Below are 21,404 nucleotides of genomic sequence, written 5' to 3' on the forward strand. Positions count from 1 at the left end.
TCCTATTCTTCTGATTGGACTCAAGGAATTATGAAAGCAAACAGAAGGAATTCCCCTACTCACTAACAAAGTTGATTTTATTAGGTGTTATTTTTTTTTTTTTTAAAGTTATGACAAATTAGAAAAGCATAATTGATTTTCCCAGGAACAGCGCCCTTCTTGTCTATAGGCAAAGCCTGGTATTACAGTGCAATATCAATTACTTGCACTTATAAAAGGTCTGTACATATGGAGATTGTCTGGTCTTGGGTCTGTATAGTTGGGGATGTCTGATGGGGATCTAGTCTGTGTTGCACAAAGATACGGATCTCTATATGTTAGGTCCTGGCCTGGGTTTAGTACAGGTTGGATCTATAGTTGGTTTGTATAGTTAGGGATGTCTGATGGGGATCCAGTCTGTGTTCTACATAGATACAGGTCTTTATATATGTTAGGTCCTGGCTTGGGTTTGGTACAGCTAGTGTCTGGTCTTGGGTCTGTATGATTGGGGATGTCCTATGGGGATCTAGTCTGTGTTCTACATAGATAAAAGTCTGTATATATGTTAGGTCCTGGCCTGGATTTTGTACAGGTAGGGTCTGGTCTTGGGTTGTATAGTTGGGGATGTCTGATAAGGATCTACTGTGTATTCTACATAGATAGTAGTCTGTATATACAGTATGTTAGATCCTGGCCTGGGTTTGGTACAGGTAGGGTCTAGTCTTGGGTCTGTATAGTTGGGGATGTCTGATGGGAATCTAGTCTATGTTCTACATAGATATGGATCTATATATATGTTAGGTCCTGGCCTAAATTTGTTACAGATGGGGTCTGGCCTTGAGTCTTTATAAATGGGAGGCCTGGTCTTTAATATGCAGAAATGTGGTTCGGTCTACGTTCTGCATAGATGGGGGAGTGAGAGGGGCAATACTATCCTATTGTATAGATAAAAGTCTGGTAAAAGGGTACAGTATGGATGAGAGGTCTGATCTGGGGTGTGTATAGACAGGAAGATCTGGGATCTATGTTGATGGCGAGCCTGGTCTTGGGTCCCTCTAGAGGGGACTTTTCTGGCTTTTACAGATGGGTCTTCTGGCTGATAAGAGGATGAATCTGGTCTGGGGTGTGCATAGATGTTTGTATAAAAGAAGGGGTCTGGTTTGGGGTCTGTTTAATGTATGGTCTGGTATCTGTCTAGTTGAGGATTCTGCCATTTTATTTCAAGGGTCTGGTCTTGGCTCTATATAGATGGGGAACTCTGGTTTGGGGTTTGTGTGGAAGGTATGATCCGATTTGCTTAAGGTGGTCTGTTGTTGGATTTGTATAGAGGGATAAGTCTGGATTGGGGTCTATTTAGAAGGTATGGTCTGGTATTTCTTTCTGCTCTGGGATTCTGCCATTTTCTTTTGGGGGGTCAAGTCTTGGCTCTGGATAAATGGGGGACTCTAGTTTGGAGTCTGTATGGAAGGTATGATCCAGTTTGCTTACGGGGGGTCTGGTCTTGGCTTTGTATAGATGAGGGAGTCTAATTTGGAGTCTGTATGGAAGGTATTATCTAATTTGTATATGGGGGGGCCTGATATTGGCTTTGTATACAAGGAGGGGTCTGGTTTAGGGTCTGTATAGAAGGTGTGGTCTGGTATCTGTCTGGTTGGGGATTCTACCATTTGCTTTTGGGGGTCTGGTCTTGGCTCTGGATAGATGGAGGACTCGGGTTTGGGGTCTGTATGGAAGGTATGATCCATTTTGCTTTTGAGGGGTCTGGTCATGGTTCTGTATAGATAGAGGAATTTGGTTTGGGATCTGTATGGAAGGTATGATCCGGTTTGCGTTTGGGGGGTCTGGTCTTGGCTCTGTATAGATGGAGGAGTCTGGTCTGGGGTCTGTATGGAGGATATGATCTGTTTTGCTTTGGGGGGGGGTCTGGTCTTGGTTCTGAATAGATGGGGGAGTCTGGTTTGGGGTCTGTATGGAAGGTATGATTTGGTTTGCTTTAAAGGGGTCTGCTCATGGCTCTGTATAGATAGAGAACTTTGGTTTGGGATCTGTATGGAAGGTATGATCCGGTTGGAGATTGGGGGGGTCTGGTCTTGGCTCTGTATAGATAGAGGAGCCTGGTTTGGGGTCTGTATGGAGGATATGATCTATTTTGCTTTGGGGGGGTCTGGTCTTGGTTCTGAATAGATGGGGGAGTCTGGTTTGGGGTATGTATGGAAGGTATGATTTGATTTGCTTTTTGGGGGTCTGGTCTTGGCTCTGTACAGATGAGGGAGTCCGGTTTGGGGTCTGTAATTCTTTGGGCTTACCTTTGCAATGTTTTATTACATTAACCAAGAGGGAATATTTCTGCCATTGCTGAGTCACGGAAATTTTGAAATGTTGGCAAGGAAGCCAATCTGGCATGGGCCGGGTGGCCGGGATAGGACAAGGAGGCTCCGCGGGGAATCACTCAGCTTGTAATCTCTCACAGCCATACTAATCAGGGAATGTTTTTCATTTTCTGCATGACGGCTCAAACCTAATTACTAGAGGACGGAACGGGAAGACGGAGCCTATTGTTGGTTTAGGAACAATTTCTGTGGTGCTCGGAAAAAAAGATTTTGAGATGAATGTTGACAACTATTAATGAACACTGATTAATTCACTGCTCCCTCCGAGCCGGAGACATTCATCAGTTCTTCCACAAACAGTTGACTTCATGGATAGAACAATTAGATCTACGAGGCAGACGGCAGACTTCCTGCCATTTTTGGTTGTGACAAGAGTCCAAACAATAAATTGTTGTGATTGTACACGGCTCCATTATCTTTCATGGGGGGCGACTACTTTCTGCGACCACCACTTGCAGTCTACACATAGTCTGAGCTCCGGCTTTCTCTTCGGTTCATGTTGGAACTTGTCTGTACACTTCTCTCATTTGTAAACTATCATTCTTTTCCACAAATTCTGACCATTAACTATGCTAAACATACACCATATATCATGGATACTCACAAACGTGAAGCTGAAGACCAAATAATCCATAAAGGAGCTTTAAACAGTGAGTTATATAATTTACTAATCTAATTTAGTTACGTCATGTGGGCTCCGTCTTGGCCTAGGCAGCTTTTCTTCTGGTCCTGTGCTTGTTATAAGGTTTCCTATGTCAGCAGAACATTAGTCAGAGCTGTGTATAGAGGAGGCTGGCTGGTAATACAGAATAATGGGCCCCACATAGCCCTCCATACAGATTAATGGACCCCATATAGTCCTTCATAAAGAATAATGGGCACTACATAGCCCTCCATACAGAATAATGGGCCCCACATAGCCCTCCATACAGAATAATGGATCCCACATAGCCCTCCATACAGAATAATGGGCCCCACATAGTCCTCCATACAGAATAATGGGCCCCACATAGCCCTCCATACAGAATAATGGGCCCCACATAGCCCTCCATACAGAATAATGGGCCCCACATAGTCCTCCATACAGAATAATGGCCCCACATAGTCCTCCATACAGAATAATGGGCCCCACATAGCCCTCCATACAGAATAATGGGCCCCACATAGCCCTCCATACAGAATAATGGGCCCCACATAGTCCTCCATACAGAATAATGGCCCCACATAGTCCTCCATACAGAATAATGGGCCCCACATAGCCCTGCATACAGAATAATGGGCCCCACATAGCCCTCCATACAGAATAATGGGCCCCACATAGCCCTCCATACAGAATAATGGACCCCATATAGTCCTTCATAAAGAATAATGGGCACTACATAGCCCTCCGTACAGGATAATGGGCCCCACATAGCCCTCCATACAGAATAATGGACCCCACATAGTCCTCCGTACAGAATAATGGGCCCCACATAGCCCTCCATACAGGATAATGGGCCCCATGTAGCCCTCCATACAGAATAATGGACCCCACATAGTCCTCCATACAGAATAATGGGCCACACATAGCCCTCCATACAGGATAATGGGCCCCACATAGTCCTACATACAGAATAATGGACCTCATGTCGCGGGCGGAGGAGGGGACGCTGCGCTCTCCCACTGCTCGGGTCCGACCGCTGCTGCTGCCGCTACTGCTCGGTGGTGGCTCGAGCGGTGGGTCGGATCCTGGGGACTCGAGCGGCGTTCCTCGCCCGTGAGTGAAAAGGGAGATTGATTGGATGGTGGGGGGAGGATTTGGTGATTGTCTGTGATGCCACCCACGGTTGTGGTGATATTGGTGACACCACCGCTGCTCTGGACGGGGATCCTGGGAGCGATGATAGGGAGCAGCCTGGTTGTTAGTTCTCCCCTCCGTGGGTAGGGGGTTGGTTGTCCCGGGGCCCGGTGATGGGGTAGGGATGGATGACAGGCGGGTTACAGGGCCTGGTGAGGTGCAGGGTCGCGGGGGGCAGCGCTGTGCCGCACGGCACGGTGGTACTCACTCAGCCAATGATGAGGACACAGTTCTCGGTAAAACACACGGCTGGATGGACGGGTCCCACAGACGGCTGCGGTGTTGTTTCTCCCGGCAGGTTGATGGTGACTGCCTTTCCCTGCACCTATGTACGGTAGATGGTTCCAATGGGTTCCCACCGGTAACCGCTCCCCAGCTTGGATATGGGCTGGAGGAGCCCCTTTTGCCCGCAGGCTCTGGCCCTGGGAACGGTAGCCTTGGCGGTGGCTGTGTTTCCCTCTCTCGGTTGGACTGTTGCCTTCTGTCGGGTCTTGGCTGCTAGGAAACCCAGGAGGTCCCCTTCGCTAATGAATTTGGCAAATTCACGGCGGCTCCTAGCCTTGCCGGGGTCCGTAAGCCCCTGCCAGATGGTGCTGGCTTCTCTTCGCGTACCGGTCCGGTACCACCGGGCCACCGCCCGTCCACGGTCCTTACGGTAGACCCCAATAGGCCACTCCTGCAGACGGTCACCACCGTCTGCCAACCTTGCTGTACCGCCCGGGCCACACAGCCGGACGCTGTCAGTTAGTTGCTCCACTACCACTTTCCTTCCTCTCACTTTCACCTCCAAAACTAAACTAAACTGTCTGCTTTTCCCGCCTCCAGGACTGTGAACTCCTCGGTGGGCGGGGCCAACCGCCTGGCCCACCCCCTGGTGTGAACATCAGCCCCTGGAGGAAGGCAACAAGGGTTTTGTGTCTGACTTCGGTGTGCCTGACCGGGAGTGTGGGGTGTGTGGGTGTTGTTCTCTGTGGCCCCTGGCTTGTCCAGGGCGCCACACCCCACATAGTCCTCCATACAGAATAATGGGCCCCACATAGTCCTCCGTACAGAATAATGGGCCCTACATAGTGCTCCATGAAGAATAATGGACCCCATATAGTCTTCCATAAAGAATAATGGGCACCACATAGTCCTCCATACAGAATAATGGGCCTCACATAGTCCTCCATACAGAATAATGGGCCCCATATAGCCCTCCATACAGAATAATGGGCCCCACATAGCCCTCCATACAGAATAATGAGCCCCATATAGCCCTCCATACAGAATAATGGGCCCCACATAGCCCTCCATAGAGAATAAAGGGCCCCACATAGCCCTCCATACAGAATAATGGGCCCCACATAGCCCTCCATACAGAATAATGGGCCCCACATAGCCCTCCATACAGAATAATGGGCCCCATATAGCCCTCCATACAGAATAATGGGCCCCACATAGCCCTCCATACAGAATGGGCCCCACGTAGCCCTCTATACAGGATGATGGGCCCCACATAGTCCTATATACAGAATAATGGGCCCCACATAGCCCTCCATACAGAATAATGGGCCCCATATAGCCCTCCATACAGAATAATGGGCCCCACATAGCCCTCCATACAGAATGGGCCCCACGTAGCCCTCTATACAGGATGATGGGCCCCACATAGTCCTATATACAGAATAATGGACCCCACATAGTCCTCCATACAGAATAATGGGCCCCACATAGCCCTCCATACAGAATAATGGGCCCCACATAGTCCTACATACAGAATAATAGACACCACATAGCCCTCCATACAGAATAATGGGCCCCACATAGCCCTCCATACAGAATGGGCCCCACGTAGCCCTCTATACAGGATGATGGGCCCCACATAGTCCTATATACAGAATAATGGACCCCACATAGTCCTCCATACAGAATAATGGGCCCCACATAGCCCTCCATACAGAATAATGGGCCCCACATAGTCCTACATACAGAATAATAGACACCACATAGCCCTCCATACAGAATAATGGGCCCCACATAGCCCTCCATACAGAATGGGCCCCACGTAGCCCTCTATACAGGATGATGGGCCCCACATAGTCCTATATACAGAATAATGGACCCCACATAGTCCTCCATACAGAATAATGGGCCCCACATAGCCCTCCATACAGAATAATGGGCCCCACATAGCCCTCCATACAGAATAATGGGCCCCACATAACCCTCCATACAGAATAATGGGCCCCACATAGCCCTCCATACAGAATAATGGGCCCCACATAGTCCTATATACAGAATAATGGGCCTCACATAGCCCTCCATACAGAATAATGGACCCCACATAGTCCTCTATACAGAATAATGGGCCCCACATAGTCCTCTATACAGAATAATGGGCCTTATATTGTCCTCTATATAGAATACCATTGCGGGCCAAATAAAATCAGCTGTGAGCCAGATTTTGCCCACGAGCCAGAGTTTCACATTTGCACCATAGAGGGATTCTCCAATAAATGGTAAACAGATTGAGTTTTGATCACATCTCCTTGTTCAGTTTTTAACCTCAAGTCAATATCAGTTCTTCCTTGATCAGAAGACTTCATAAAAAGGACATATAGAGGAATAACATTAAATATTTTATATATATGAGAATAAAAAAAATCAACCTCTCCAAAAGACCTCCTTTTTGAGAAGACCACTTCTTATCCAGACAAGATATCCATACCACATCACCTGTGACACATTTTTGATTTCAGAATATAATCTTCTTTACGAGGAAGTAGAGGACAATTTTGGAAGGGTATCTCAAGACGACTATACAGTTAGGTCCAGAAATATTTGGACAGTGACACACTTTTCGCGAGTTGGGCTCTGCATGCCACCACATTGGATTTGAAATGAAACCTCTACAACAGAATTCAAGTGCAGATTGTAACGTTTAATTTGAAGGTTTGAACAAAAATATCTGATAGAAATTGTAGGAATTGTCACATTTCTTTACAAACACTCCACATTTTAGGAGGTCAAAAGTAATTGGACAAATAAACCAAACCCAAACAAAATATTTTTATTTTCAATATTTTGTTGCGAATCCTTTGGAGGCAATCACTGCCTTAAGTCTGGAACCCATGGACATCACCAAACGCTGGGTTTCCTCCTTCTTAATGCTTTGCCAGGCCTTTACAGCCGCAGCCTTCAGGTCTTGCTTGTTTGTGGGTCTTTCCGTCTTAAGTCTGGATTTGAGCAAGTGAAATGCATGCTCAATTGGGTTAAGATCTGGTGATTGACTTGGCCATTGCAGAATGTTCCACTTTTTTGCACTCATGAACTCCTGGGTAGCTTTGGCTGTATGCTTGGGGTCATTGTCCATCTGTACTATGAAGCGCCGTCCGATCAACTTTGCAGCATTTGGCTGAATCTGGGCTGAAAGTATATCCCGGTACACTTCAGAATTCATCCGGCTACTCTTGTCTGCTGTTATGTCATCAATAAACACAAGTGACCCAGTGCCATTGAAAGCTATGCATGCCCATGCCATCACGTTGCCTCCACCATGTTTTACAGAGGATGTGGTGTGCCTTGGATCATGTGCCGTTCCCTTTCTTCTCCAAACTTTTTTCTTCCCATCATTCTGGTACAGGTTGATCTTTGTCTCATCTGTCCATAGAATACTTTTCCAGAACTGAGCTGGCTTCATGAGGTGTTTTTCAGCAAATTTAACTCTGGCCTGTCTATTTTTGGAATTGATGAATGGTTTGCATCTAGATGTGAACCCTTTGTATTTACTTTCATGGAGTCTTCTCTTTACTGTTGACTTAGAGACAGATACACCTACTTCACTGAGAGTGTTCTGGACTTCAGTTGATGTTGTGAACGGGTTCTTCTTCACCAAAGAAAGTATGCGGCGATCATCCACCACTGTTGTCATCCGTGGACGCCCAGGCCTTTTTGAGTTCCCAAGCTCACCAGTCAATTCCGTTTTTCTCAGAATGTACCCGACTGTTGATTTTGCTACTCCAAGCATGTCTGCTATCTCTCTGATGGATTTTTTCTTTTTTTTCAGCCTCAGGATGTTCTGCTTCACCTCAATTGAGAGTTCCTTAGACCGCATGTTGTCTGGTCACAGCAACAGCTTCCAAATGCAAAACCACACACCTGTAATCAACCCCAGACCTTTTAACTACTTCATTCATTACAGGTTAACGAGGGAGACGCCTTCAGAGTTAATTGCAGCCCTTAGAGTCCCTTGTCCAATTACTTTTGGTCCCTTGAAAAAGAGGAGGCTATGCATTACAGAGCTATGATTCCTAAACCCTTTCTCCGATTTGGATGTGAAAACTCTCATATTGCAGCTGGGAGTGTGCACTTTCAGCCCATATTATATATATAATTGTATTTCTGAACATGTTTTTGTAAACAGCTAAAATAACAAAACTTGTGTCACTGTCCAAATATTTCTGGCCCTGACTGTATGTGACGCCCTGGCCTATCAGGTCATGACAGGGTATTGTGCAATCTGCCCTTCTGCACAGTATCCACCGCCTCCTTGGTTACGGATCCCTGTCCTTTGGTGTTGCTAAGATCAGAGCCAGTCAAAACCCTAGGAACACTTTACACCACACCCACTAGACACACCATTGGGGGGCCTGAAGGGAATAGGGCCACCCACTTGGGGGGTTGGTAGAGGGGAAGTGAGAAGTGTCAGTTGAGAAGAGAGTGTGTGAAGAGAGGAGACGAGAGGGGAGGTCAGGAGCAGGGCTCCTTGTAGAATACTAGGTGGCAGACGTTGGTATGGGCCTGGTAGGAGCTGGAACCCCGGTCGCAGGGGATCGTGTCAAGGGGCACGAATCTGCTGTGGAGGGCAGCCGGCGGCCTTGAGCCATCTCCGGGCAGGGGCCAGGGCACGACGGGGTACGTGGACCCTAGGCTGAGAAGTAGCTTCAAGCGTCCTGGTAATTTATCTGATGGGGGTGAAGTCTTCAAGATTCATCCCTCACCCGCTCCAAAATCGAGGTACTAGCGCACCGATGGGATAGGGACTTTCCCAAACACAGTCCAGAAAATTCCAAGCATGTACCCTGAGAGCAAGCTCACTCCGTTAGCCATACGGGTGAGTGGGACCCGACTAGTTCCACACTACAGGGTCCAAATAGTGAAGCAGGTGCCACGGAAAAGGTCACAGGCTAACAAGCAACACCAAAAGCACGGATCCAAGCGTGCTCCCTCCTTGCTGCAGCAGTGCTCACAATTCTGGTTTACAAGCTGTCGGTGTCAGTATTCTTGGACTGAGTGAGTATGCACCCCTTCACCACCATCACCGGGCTCCTGGGGCAAAACGCCCTACCCACGGAGGGGTTAAACACCATGCTGCCATACCACCGCCATCGGGTGCTCCCAACAGCAGCAGTGGTACACCATCTTACCACGCACCGTGGGTGGCGTCACGAATTTCCAATCCCCCTGTACATATCTTCCTTCCTTTTTTCAATTCGAGTGTCCGCGCGACCCCCAACACCCGGGTCCGGAGACCCCTCGAGCCACCGCGGTTCCGGATCCGAGCGGCTCGGCCGCTGACACGGGGGCGGTACATATATATAATTTTTAGTGCAATTTTTTTTAACCAATGAATTACTATTCTTTAGTATCCACTTTGAGTTTAGTTGTCCAGCGGTGTGGTTTGTTTTATCATTCTTCTCAACATTCTGGAAAGAAAGTCATTGACTGTACTCTTTGAGGACCTTCTCAACTCTAAGCCATACATGGGAATACTGAGGGTACCAATATTCAAATCTGAATGTAATAAGTACAATTAGACATGCTGATTCCAGTGGTGAACGTCCAGCAGACGATCTCCAAAGATGGAATTTCTTCACAACCCTAAAATGCACTAACATAATGTTTTGAACTTCTACACTTTAAGCTTGTGTCCTACAGAACTTGAAATCTCAGTTAGATGACCACTCTGTTTCATTGTAATTTTGAGTGGTCATGTCAGAGTTTTCAGTGTTCCTCAAGTTCTGTGGGACACAAGCATGAAGTGTCCCAGAGAACATTTTGTTTTCTAAGGCATGGTTTGTCAAGGTTCCTAAATGTTTAGGACACTTAAAGCTTTTGTCCTTCAGAACTTGAGGTAAGGTGAAACCACTTTGAGAACTTGAAATCTAATTTAGATGACCACTCTATTTCATTGTAATTTTGAGTGGTCATCTTAAAGTTCTGTAGGACACAAACATGAAGTGTCCTACAGAACATTTAATTTTCTAAGGCAAAGTTTGTCAAGGTTCCTAAATATTTCATAGGACACTTAAAGCTTTTGTCCTTCAGAACTTGAGGTAAGGTGAAACTACTTTGAGATCTTGAAATCTCATTTAGATGACTACTCCATTTTATTGTAATTTTGAGTGGCCATCTTAAAGAGTTTTCACTGCACCACAAATTCTGTAGAACATTAGCTTGAAGTGTCATACAGACCACTTAGGAACTTTGAGAAGCTTTGCCTTAGAAATGAAAGTGTTCTGTAGGACAACGGATCAAGCTTGTGTCCTACAGAACTTGAGGTACAGTAAAAACTCTTTGAGACAACCACTCCATTTTCTTTGTAATTTTGAGTGGTCATCTCAAAGAGTTTTGACTGTACTTCAATTTCTGTAGGACATAAGGTTGAAGTGTCCTACAAAACATTTAATTTTCTAAGGGAAAGTTTCTCAAGGTTCCTAAGTGTTTTGTAGGACATTTCAACCTTGTGTGCTACAGAACTTGAGCTACAGTGAAAACCCTTTGAGATGACCGCTCTATTTTTTTGTAATTTTGAGTGGTCAACTCAAAAAGTTTTCACTGTGCTTCAATTTCTGTAGAACATAAGGTTGAAGTGTCTTACAGAACACTTAATTTTCTTAGGGAAGGTTTCTCGAGGTTCCTAAGTGTTTTGTAGGACATTTCAACCTTCTGTCCTACAGAACTTGAGCTACTGTGAAAACCCTTTGAGACAATCACTCTATTTTCTTTGTAATTTTGAGTGGTCATCTCATAGAGTTTTCACTGTATGTTAATTTCTGTAGGACATAAGGTTGAAGTGTGCTATAGAACACTTAATTTTCTAAGGCAAGGTTCCCAAGTGTTTTGTAGAACATTTCAACCGTGTGACCCACAGAACATGAAATACAGTGAAAACTCTTTGAAATGAGTACACCAAATTACAATGAAAATAGAGTGGTTGTGTAGCACCCAGGGATATGGGGTACTCGGTTCCAGGCAGAGTCTCAATTGGGAATGTCGCGGTGGTGGCCGTTACCAGGTTCCGTGCCCTGGGCCCTTTTTGTAATGGGGATATTTACAGGGGAGAATAAAATAATGTTCATTTGTGATGCCACTTGCGGTGTTGCGGCTAAGTGTAGGGAGCCGCCGCTGCAGAATGTCTCTACTGGGGCTGGGAGTATTGGCAGCTAGAATGGTAGACCCTCCACAAGTAGGGTTTTGCCCCAGAAGGTGTATGGTGCAGTGGACGGCGGAAGAAAGGAGTTCACACAGGTGTTCAGTGCAACTGGTTTACTCACTGCTGAAGATATTAACTAGTTGCCCAAGGCCGGCTGGTTTCGCCTCCAGGCCCCCTTCATCCCAGTGCCTGTCTGGTTCTCTGGTACCTTCTTCCCCTGCACCTGTCTCTGCTAAGTGGGTCCCCGTGGTATAGAAAAACTGGGGGTCCCCGTTCTGTGGTTTGTCCACTTCTGTCCGAACTGACGGTAGCGTGAACCCTGTGGGGTTGGAGTCTCTGGTCCTGTTCCCGGTTCTCCCTTTGCTACTGAGTCTTCGGATTCTTTAGGGTCAGCAAGGTCCTTGATGGTCCCCTTGCTGTGCAGGTGTTAACAGGTCGCCTTGAAGCTCTTTCCTGACCTAGGGTCCTGTACCCCATCGGTGCATAGTTCCGGGAGTACTCCACCAGCAACAGGTCATCATTACCCCGAGTCAGGATGTCACTTTGCTTCCACCTTCACACTCCTCCAGTCACTTCAGTTCCCTCTACTCTCCACAGTCACTGCTGCTCTGACTACTGACTTCCTGTGTTCTCTCTGTCCACAGTCTGCTCCTTCCACCTGGTCAACTAGTGGACTGGATTGGCTCCACCTCTAGGCGGCCATCAATTGGTCCCATCCTACTTGGGTACCATTGTATGGGGCATTGCTGGGGAAAACTGGGATTACCTGGGTTTTTGTTGGTACCGGCACTGGGGTTTTGGGTCCCTAAGAGGGTAGGTTCTGCATCCTTGTGGGGATGCAGAACCTTGTAGCACCCTGATGGTCTCAGGGGCGCCACAGTTGTCTCAAAGAGTTTTCATTTTTCCTCAAGTTCTGCATGAGAAAATCTTGAAGTGAGAAACTTTGCCTTAGACAACTAAGATGAGATTCTCTTGCTTGAAAACCTAGCTGTAGGCTTTAGGTGGAGGTCTTCTTAAAAAGGTGGTGCACAGTTTGAATTCCAGATTTTCTGAGCGCGTCCTCCAGTCTACTCCCGTATCCTCCCAGTAGGACGTACAATTACAGGTGAAGGTCAGACACATTATGGTGTATATGATTCCAGTGTATTGTGCCCACCCAAAACAACTTATTCAGGTGGACATTTTTCCTACATTTGGTCATCAGATTGAGTTAAATATTTTATCCTAAAAAGTCAACAACTACAGGGTACTAGGGCTTGAAAAAGGACCACATCACAATGACTTCAGGCCCACTTGGCTCCACGTGTGTTCAATATCTCGGCGCCATCTACAAACAGACCCTATTACGTAGCCTTGGAATAGTCTATGTAAACAGCCTGCCATTCACTATAATCATAGCAAAATAAACACGGAACGGGTTTTATTATTATTTTTTTTTCCTTAGGATATTTTTCATTGCCGAAAAACATTTGGAAGAAGATGGAGCAGCAGATGAGGGATTTTTTGTTATTTTTTTGGCAGGTGTGATGATAAAAGCCACATGTCATTGAAACCTCAAGTCGTTTACATGTATTATATCTGGAGAAGGGGAGGAGGAGGTAAATGCAATCCAAGCATTGAGTGCTGTGCTGTCTGCAAGGAAATTACATCCTTAAACCTCACACACAAAACCCTGCAGCTAACAGCACCAGTCCAGTCAGTCGGACTAAGGGGGGCAGCAGGGTGGGAGCCTCCTTCTTAAAACACAAGAATTGGAAGTCAAGAAGCAACGGGTCGAGGAACAATAAACTCTCCGGTCTTTTTTGGAAACTGTGTTCGAACTTGTACAGAAGAAAAGAAGTAAGAAAACTTTAATCAGAAGGGACCATAAAGAGGACAAGGTACAGTAGAAGTTTCTTCTATCATGAGTGAAGACCATGATGTTCCGTAGAAGGAACTCTGTTCTTGAGATATCCATCTGTTTGTCCCAAAATATTCAGTAAATAAGTTTCTAATACTTCAACCTTGAAAATTTTTCATTTTTTATCATCTAAATATCAGATATTAGTTCCAAAAGATTTTAACTGCAGGTCATTATTAGGGATGTGGTGGAAGAGGGTCATCATCGTATTCAATAGAGTATTCTTCATTGGTATGCAGGTTTCATGCGGTACATTGTTGTGCGGGTATAATTGGCAGTTTTGTGAAAGGGCTGCCGAGATTCTTCTCGAGTAACTTCTGGGGAGTATGAATGAGACAGTGGATGTTCTTACGAAGGACTGACACTTCCAGTAACCACCAGCAGAGAAACCACAGGATCTCACGTAGACTTGATGTGGAAGGAGAGCAGATTATGTCCAAATACTCATCGACTCTGCACTATATACTGTCAGCTCAAAAATTAAAGGAATTTTCCATCTTGGCAGAACTTACAGTATATCATACTTTTTAAAATGTTCCTTGGGCAAATCTCATGAGATATTGTGACATGAATGTCTGACTTCTTCAGGGCTAAAATACTAGAGGACACATATGATAAATAGGTCCTTTTTTTTAAAAAAACCTTTATTTATGACGACACATGATCTGATTTTGCGTTGAAACTTGTTTTGAAATTAATGAGTCCATTGACATCTTATAGGGTTACAAATAGTTGATCTAATCTAATCTTCCTAATTATAATCTGAACCCCAGTTTTATATCCAGATAAGTAGTAGGTTGAGGTGTTGAGATTTAAAGGAGAGATGTTATATTAAGAGTGATTTCAATTTTTGTTTTCATTTGTGGTCATGCTGGCACTTTTGGAACCCCAACATTGGCCAAACATCGTAAACTGTGGTTGGCCTGTTGGACAGTTGGAGTTTTGGAACCCACAGCAATGGCCAAACATCGTAGACTGTGGTTGGCCTGTTGGACAGTTGGACTTTTGGGACACCAAACATCGCAGACTGTGGTTGGCCACAATCTAGACAGTAAATAGTACACTGGATCATGTGTATGGGCAATCTAACCAATGTCATACCAGGCTGAATTGTCAGAGTACCATTTTTTAAGACGGTGGTTGGCCAAAAAATGGTCATTTTGCCCAATTTTCATCTAATGTCTATAGCAATTTTGGTTTTCACTTGTGGTCATGCTCGCACTTTTGGAACCCCAACATTGGCCAAACATCATAGACTGTGGTTTTCCACCATCTAGATAACAAATAGTAGATTGGATCATGTGTATGGGCAATCTAACCAATGAAATGCCAGGTTAAACTGTCAGATTACCACTTTTTCAGACAGTGGTTGGCCAAAAATTAGTAATTTGCCCAGTTTTCATCTAACGGGTATAGCAGGTTTTAGCTGAGCCTCATGCTACATGACAGTAAAAGTTATGGCACAGTGTTTTACATTGGGCTCCAGACAAGCAGTAGGTTCAGATTTAAAGGAGAGATGTTATATTAAGAGTGATTTCAATTTTCGTTTTCACTTGTGGTCATGCCAACACTTTTGGAACCCCGAACATTGGCCAAACATCGTAGACTGTGGTTGACCATTATCTAGACAATAAATAGTACATTAGATTATGTATATGGGCAATCTAACCAATGACATGCCAGGCTGAATTGTCAGATTACCATGTTTTCCGACAGTAGTTGGCCAAAAATTGGTCATTTTGCCCAGTTTTCATCTAATGGGTATAGCAAGTTTTAGTTGAGCCTCATGCAACATGATAGTAAAAGTTATGGTACAACTCTATTACCACCAATGCCACCTCTGATTACACATCATTAGTAAAGCCAGTAGTGTATATCGCTAGAGATTATTATATTGGAGTCCTGAAATTGGGTCTGTAATGCAAAAGGAGTGAGGTTTTACGGCAATGTAGGGGAGGTCTGACTTTCGAGAACCTCCACCCCTTGTGAGTAAGTGCCTGAAACCCCATATTGTTCATTTCTACAACCACAGCCCAAAAACCGCTGTCTACGAAATATTTCCTGTTGAAATCTTTTTTTCTGCCATTGTAAATACTCTATCAATTGATTTGTAGGCAGCCTAAGAGTTTTGGGGTGGGATTTGTTACCTTAAAGTCAAAATAGTCTTCTAGTTTTGGTAAGAACGGGCAGATCCCTAAAGGAGAGGAACGTCAAGTGTGTTGTGACCACGAAACAATCTATGGATTTTTGGCCACCAGGAATTCTATTCAGTGTGACAATGTTGGTTGAACCATGAAGATTCCTCTTCATCGCCTGGCTAACGTTGTCAAGCTGAAAAAAAAATCATATTGGCTGTGGTAGAAAAGTAGGCCACTTTTAGTGGTCTTGTATTTATTGAGGGCTGATCGGGTCAGAAAGATCTTCATTGAGAAGGTCACAATTTGGATACTGGAAGTAAGTTTCGCCAGAATTTATGAACTATGTCTATCTTCTGAAGTCTCACCAAGCTGGAGTCCTTTGATGTGAAGATTTTTAGGGTTGTTCTGGCTTGATTCCTATAGATTATGACTAGTGGATTGGTTTCATACTACTAAATGATTTGGAGATCTGGTGGAGAAAGTATGCCAGGAAAGACCTCTAAAGACCAATATCTCTAAACCCAGGAAAACAGTATCACATTAAGGTTCCTTGGACCTACTTAAGGAAATAAATCCACTCTCCATCTGTACAAAAGCTCATAAATTTATGTACACAGAAGACAGATCATCATTAATAAAATCTAATAGGCTCTTCATGACAAAGCCTATAAGAGATTGGTTCAAAATTCACCTTCCAATGGGGTTGTCATCTTCTGCAGTAGGCCAATAATTGTGGTAGAGCTAAGGACCACCAGAGAATTCTTAAGTCTTGGGGTGGATGGTTCCAAATTCACCTTCTAATGGGGTTGTCATCTTCTGCAGTAGGCAAATAATTGTGGTAGAGCTATGGACCACCAAAGGATCCTTAAATCTTATGGTGGATGGTTCCAAATTCACCTTCCGATGGGGTTGTCATCTTCTGTAGTAGGTCAATAATTGTGTCAGAGCTAGGGACCACCAGAGGATCCTTAAGTCTTAAGGTGGAGGGTTCCAAATTCACCTTCCAATGGGGTTGTCATCTTCTGCAGTAGGCCAATAATTGTGGCAGAGCTAGGGACCACCAAAGGATCCTTACGTCTTAAGGTTGAGGGTTCCAAATTCACCTTCCGATGGGGTTGTCATCTTCTGCAGTAGGCCAATAATTCTGGTAGAGCTAGGGACTACCAGAGGATTCTTAAGTCTTAGCGTGGATGGCTCTAAATTCACCTTCTAATGGGGTTGTCATCTTCTGCAGTAGGCCACTAATTGTGGAAGAGCTAGGGACCACCGGAGGATCCTTAAGTCTTATGGTGGATGGTTCCAAACTCACCTTCCAATGGGGTTGTCATCTTCTTGCTGTAGGCCAATAATTATGGTAGAGCTAGGGACCACCAGAGGATTCTTAAGTCTTAGGGTGGATGGCCCTAAATTAACCTTCCAATGGGGTTGTCATCTTCTGCCGTAGGCCAATAAATGTGGCAGAGCTAGGGACCACCAGAGGATCCTTAAGTCTTATGGTGGACAAGTCAACCCTTGACTTGAGTTGTCTTGATCAAAATAACCAACTTCCCATTGAGGACAGTACAAGTATCACCAAGTTGGCACATCTGTTGTAAAGTTCCTTTTGACACTTGGCTGAATTCTATAATGGAGGACGTAGAGAACATTCTGCTAGTTTCTTAAATGATGACAGACATGATACCAAGAGATATTATGGCTTAACTGACAGCAGTATGGAAACATTTTTTACGGTCTTATGGTTCAGTAATTTTTACCCCTAATGAGTTCTAGAAAAAAAAGGGTTCTTTTGGCTGCAAGGAATGGAAAATGCTTAGTCTAGGAGAGGCGAAACCTCCTGTCTCGGGCTTAGAGAGACTTAAGAGAAAGCAAAATATGACAGACTTGCCCAATTTCACGCACGCTGGAGGGTCTGGAATTCTCAGCAATGGTATTATATCATAGAAGTCTTAAGCATTATAGAGACACGCCTAAACATATGGAGCCTTACTTCGAAAAATAAGCAGAACGCCATGATAACCAGATGGTTGGTGTAACCTATAGTCGCAGGACACTGGTGACCATCCATGATTCTCAGTTGACCAGTGTTGTTGTCCGTGATGATGCAGGAGGGTTTATCACTCTCAGAGGTGTATCTAGAATTTTTGGGCCCTAATTTAAAATAGGTTATGGGGCCCTCATGATGATGCCCATATATTGTTCTGGTCCCCTTATAGGGGGAAGTGGGACCTGTTTGACTTTCTTGAGTCTGTTTCATACAATACTTTGAAGATCCTTGGCCCTCAGAGTTAAGAAACGTAACAGGGCCCTCACCTTCCTACGGTGCCATGTGCACAGAGCTGGTACATAGAGTATCTAAGTCTTTATATTACAAAGCTATAGGCACTCTGTGTGTTGCTATATAGTGCCTGTATATGACTTTTTATTATGAAAATTTGAAAGAGGACATGCCAGGTCCACCGAAGCTCCCCAACTGCCACCATCAGTTACAACAATGGCCTTGATGTCCCACACAACTGTTTACGTACTGTAAAAAGACAACTTTAAAAGTGCAGCTCATCTGACGGAAGTCAGGACTAGTCCAGTAGGTTGTCATGTTGCCCAGACTGGAACACTATCAGTTCTTGTAATCATGCCCCATTGGATGTGATTGACATCCTTCCTTGTTGAACACTTCAGACCAGCACTGCGCATGCACGTCTTCTGCTTCAAGCATCCCTTTCTGAACACGTGCATTAAGGCCGACTGAAGTCTCCCCTTCTTTTTCTGTGCATGCCTAGAAGGTATCACTATATCACTAGTAATTCCTGGGCATGTGCAAATAATCGGGGAGAGTATACTTGGCTTCACAGTGCATGCTCACTTTAGGATGCTTATAGCAAATGACAGAGGAGAATCTATTTAGCTTCACAGCGCATGCTCACTATAGGATGCTTATAGAAAATGATGGAGGAGATTCTATTATACTTCACAGAACATGCTCACTATAGGATGCTTATAGCAAACGACCGAGGAGAGTCTATTTGGCTTCCCAGAGCATGCTCACTATAGGATGCTTAAAAGCAAATGACCGAGGAGATTATTTTAAGGTTCACAGAGCATGCTCACTATAGGATGCTTTTAGCAAATGACTGAGGAGAGTCTATTTGGCTTCACAGCGCATGCTCAATATAGGATGTGGATAGCAAACGACCGAGGATAGTCTATTTGGCTTCACAGAACATGCTCACTATAGGATGCTGATAGCAAACGACCGAGGAGAGTCTATTTAGCGTCACAGCATATGCTCACTATAGGATGTTGATAGCAAACGACCGGGGAGAGTCAATTTGGCTTCACAGAGCATGCTCACTATAGGATGCTGATAGCAAACGACCGAGGAGAGACTATTTGGCTTCACAGAGCATGCTCACTATAGGATGCTTACAGCAAACGACCGAGGAGAGTCTATTCGGCTTCACAGAGCATGCTCACTATAGGATGCTGGTAACAAACGGCCGAGGAGAGTCCATTTGGCTTCACAGAGCATGCTCACTATAGGATGCTTACAGCAAACGACCGGGGAGAGTCTATTTGACTTCCCAGAGCATGCTCACTATAGGATGCTTATAGCAAACGAGCGAGGAGAGTCTATTCGGCTTCACAGCACATACTCACTATAGGATGCTTACAGCAAACGATGTGCGCACACAAAGTGTGTGCTGAAATGATATTGACAGTAAGGAAGAATCTCAACGGAGTATGATTACAGGACGTGGCGAAGACCAGACTAGTCTAGGGCAAGTGACACCTCCTTTTGGACTAGTCCTGGCTAAATAGCATAAGAGGAGTTTCTTTTTTAAAGTTGTTTTTTCAAATAAAGAAGTATTTCTTGTGCCTTTAAGAAGCATAAAATGGAGCATACTACCACATGATCCAGCAAATTTTGTATGCAGACTTTAATAATAGTAGCACCGTACAGTCCCATGGACTTGTATGGGTGTTATATTATACTTCCACATAACTTGAAGCTTTCGTCCCTGATCTGGGCATGATCTATCTGGCACTTGCTAATTATCCTGGATCCTATATCACAAAGGCAAGTCAATAGGAAAAGTGCAAGTATGAAATTAGAAATCCAGAAACAACCCCATTCTGACACATGGAATGTATTTATCATAGACATTTCTCCAATAAATCTGTTGTGTGTGAACATATCCCTTGATACAATATTCCTTGTGCTCGGTGGTCCATGAAATGTTTTATACTTTCATGAAGCTGGCAGATATAATAATGGTGGACTAAAGCTCTAGACTAAACAAAAAAGGGATATGGAACGTAGATTCTCATTTAAAACTCAAGTATTCGTGTTATTGGCTGGGTATGAAGGGCTAGACTCACATTCCTTATTTCAATAGTCATAATAACCCTCCATGTAAATTGAATTCGGGACCGTGTTGTCCAGAGTCTATATGTGGCCTGTATCAAGTGCGGCTACCAACTACGAATTTGCCAGCAGGATACTAGCCGTAGACTGCCTTATTCATAAATGTAATGCTCGCGGCCGGTGTAGGGGCACCGAATGGGATTAGTGGACCCATTGGGCCACAGGGGGAACCAGGCTTACCCCTTATTGGGAGGTGCTTATCTAAGTGCCCACCGCGAGGTAGACGTCAGATACCCCTCCCAGGGCAGTGATCGGGAGGGACTGTGGCAGCTGACCTCCAGGACAAGTGACGGATTCAGGCGGGATGACTGGGGCAGGCTGGACAGGCGGGTATGGACAGTATAGTGGTCATGGCAGGGACAGATAAGAATGGGAAGGCAGATTCAGATATAGGTAACGGACATAAGGATAACAGGACCTGACAACTAGCTAGACAAACAGGACACTGAATAACTCAAGGTGATGCACAGGCACCTCCCTTAATGGTAGGGTGCCTTAAATACACAGGCCTCTTAGCCATAGGCTGAGAGGCATTTCCGGCAATTGGCGTGCCTTCCCTTGAAGAGGAGGACCGGTGTGTGCGTGAGCATCTTAGGTGCACTCCAGGGAACCCTCTGCGGCATGTACAAGGCAAATGAGGGGAGGAACGCAGGAGAGCACGAGGAAGGCCCCGAGGCAGCAGGGGAGAACAGGACCCAAGTCGGTGTCCCAGCAGGGACGCAGGCGCTACAATAGTTACCTACTAACTTGATGTTAGAAACTAATGGATGATTTCATCCAACCCCTGATCCTGCGCGTGATCGCCCCAATACTAACTGGAAGACTAGTGTTCACACTGCTCAGGTCCGTCGGCTACAGAATAACGATATGGACCAGCGTAGATACTCCTTCTGCTCAACTCTTGTCCTTGCAAATTCAAGACAGTTGTCATGTGTCATGTATGCTTCTTCATGGCTACTTAGAAAACTCCTCACAGGTTTACCAAACCATCAGAAAATGTAGGACGTGGATGAGAATTGGTATAACCCTTGAATGGTTGTGACGTCATACCGTGTTTCCCCTGAAAATAAGACCACCCTGAAAATAAGACCTAGCAGGAATTTTCAGCCTGAGGCTTATATCTAAAGTTAGCAATGTTTTAACTGACAGCCGTATCTTCTTATTTTCCCCACAAATATTAATTTCATGGATGGGCTCTCACATAAAGCTCTGCATTGCTGTCAGGTTCCTCACCGTTCCGCTCACAAACACACACACACACACACACACACACATCCGATCGCAGTATCACTTGGCTCTCTCTAACACACACACACACAC

The 21,404-nt window shown here is 45.0% G+C and overlaps 1 protein-coding gene across 1 annotated transcript in view; it reads left to right on the plus strand.

The window, feature by feature from the left end:
• The first annotated feature begins 13,251 nt into the window (after positions 1–13,251).
• The window catches only part of BGN (biglycan), a 70,664-nt gene continuing 62,511 nt past the window's right edge, over positions 13,252–21,404 (plus strand). Inside the window, exon 1 of the mRNA XM_075324256.1 lies at positions 13,252–13,503. The gene's annotated coding sequence lies outside the window, so the exon portion shown is untranslated. The remainder of the gene's footprint in view (positions 13,504–21,404) is intronic.

The sequence above is a fragment of the Anomaloglossus baeobatrachus genome, chromosome 9 (genome assembly GCF_048569485.1).
Source record: "Anomaloglossus baeobatrachus isolate aAnoBae1 chromosome 9, aAnoBae1.hap1, whole genome shotgun sequence".
Taxonomy (NCBI): domain Eukaryota; kingdom Metazoa; phylum Chordata; class Amphibia; order Anura; family Aromobatidae; genus Anomaloglossus; species Anomaloglossus baeobatrachus.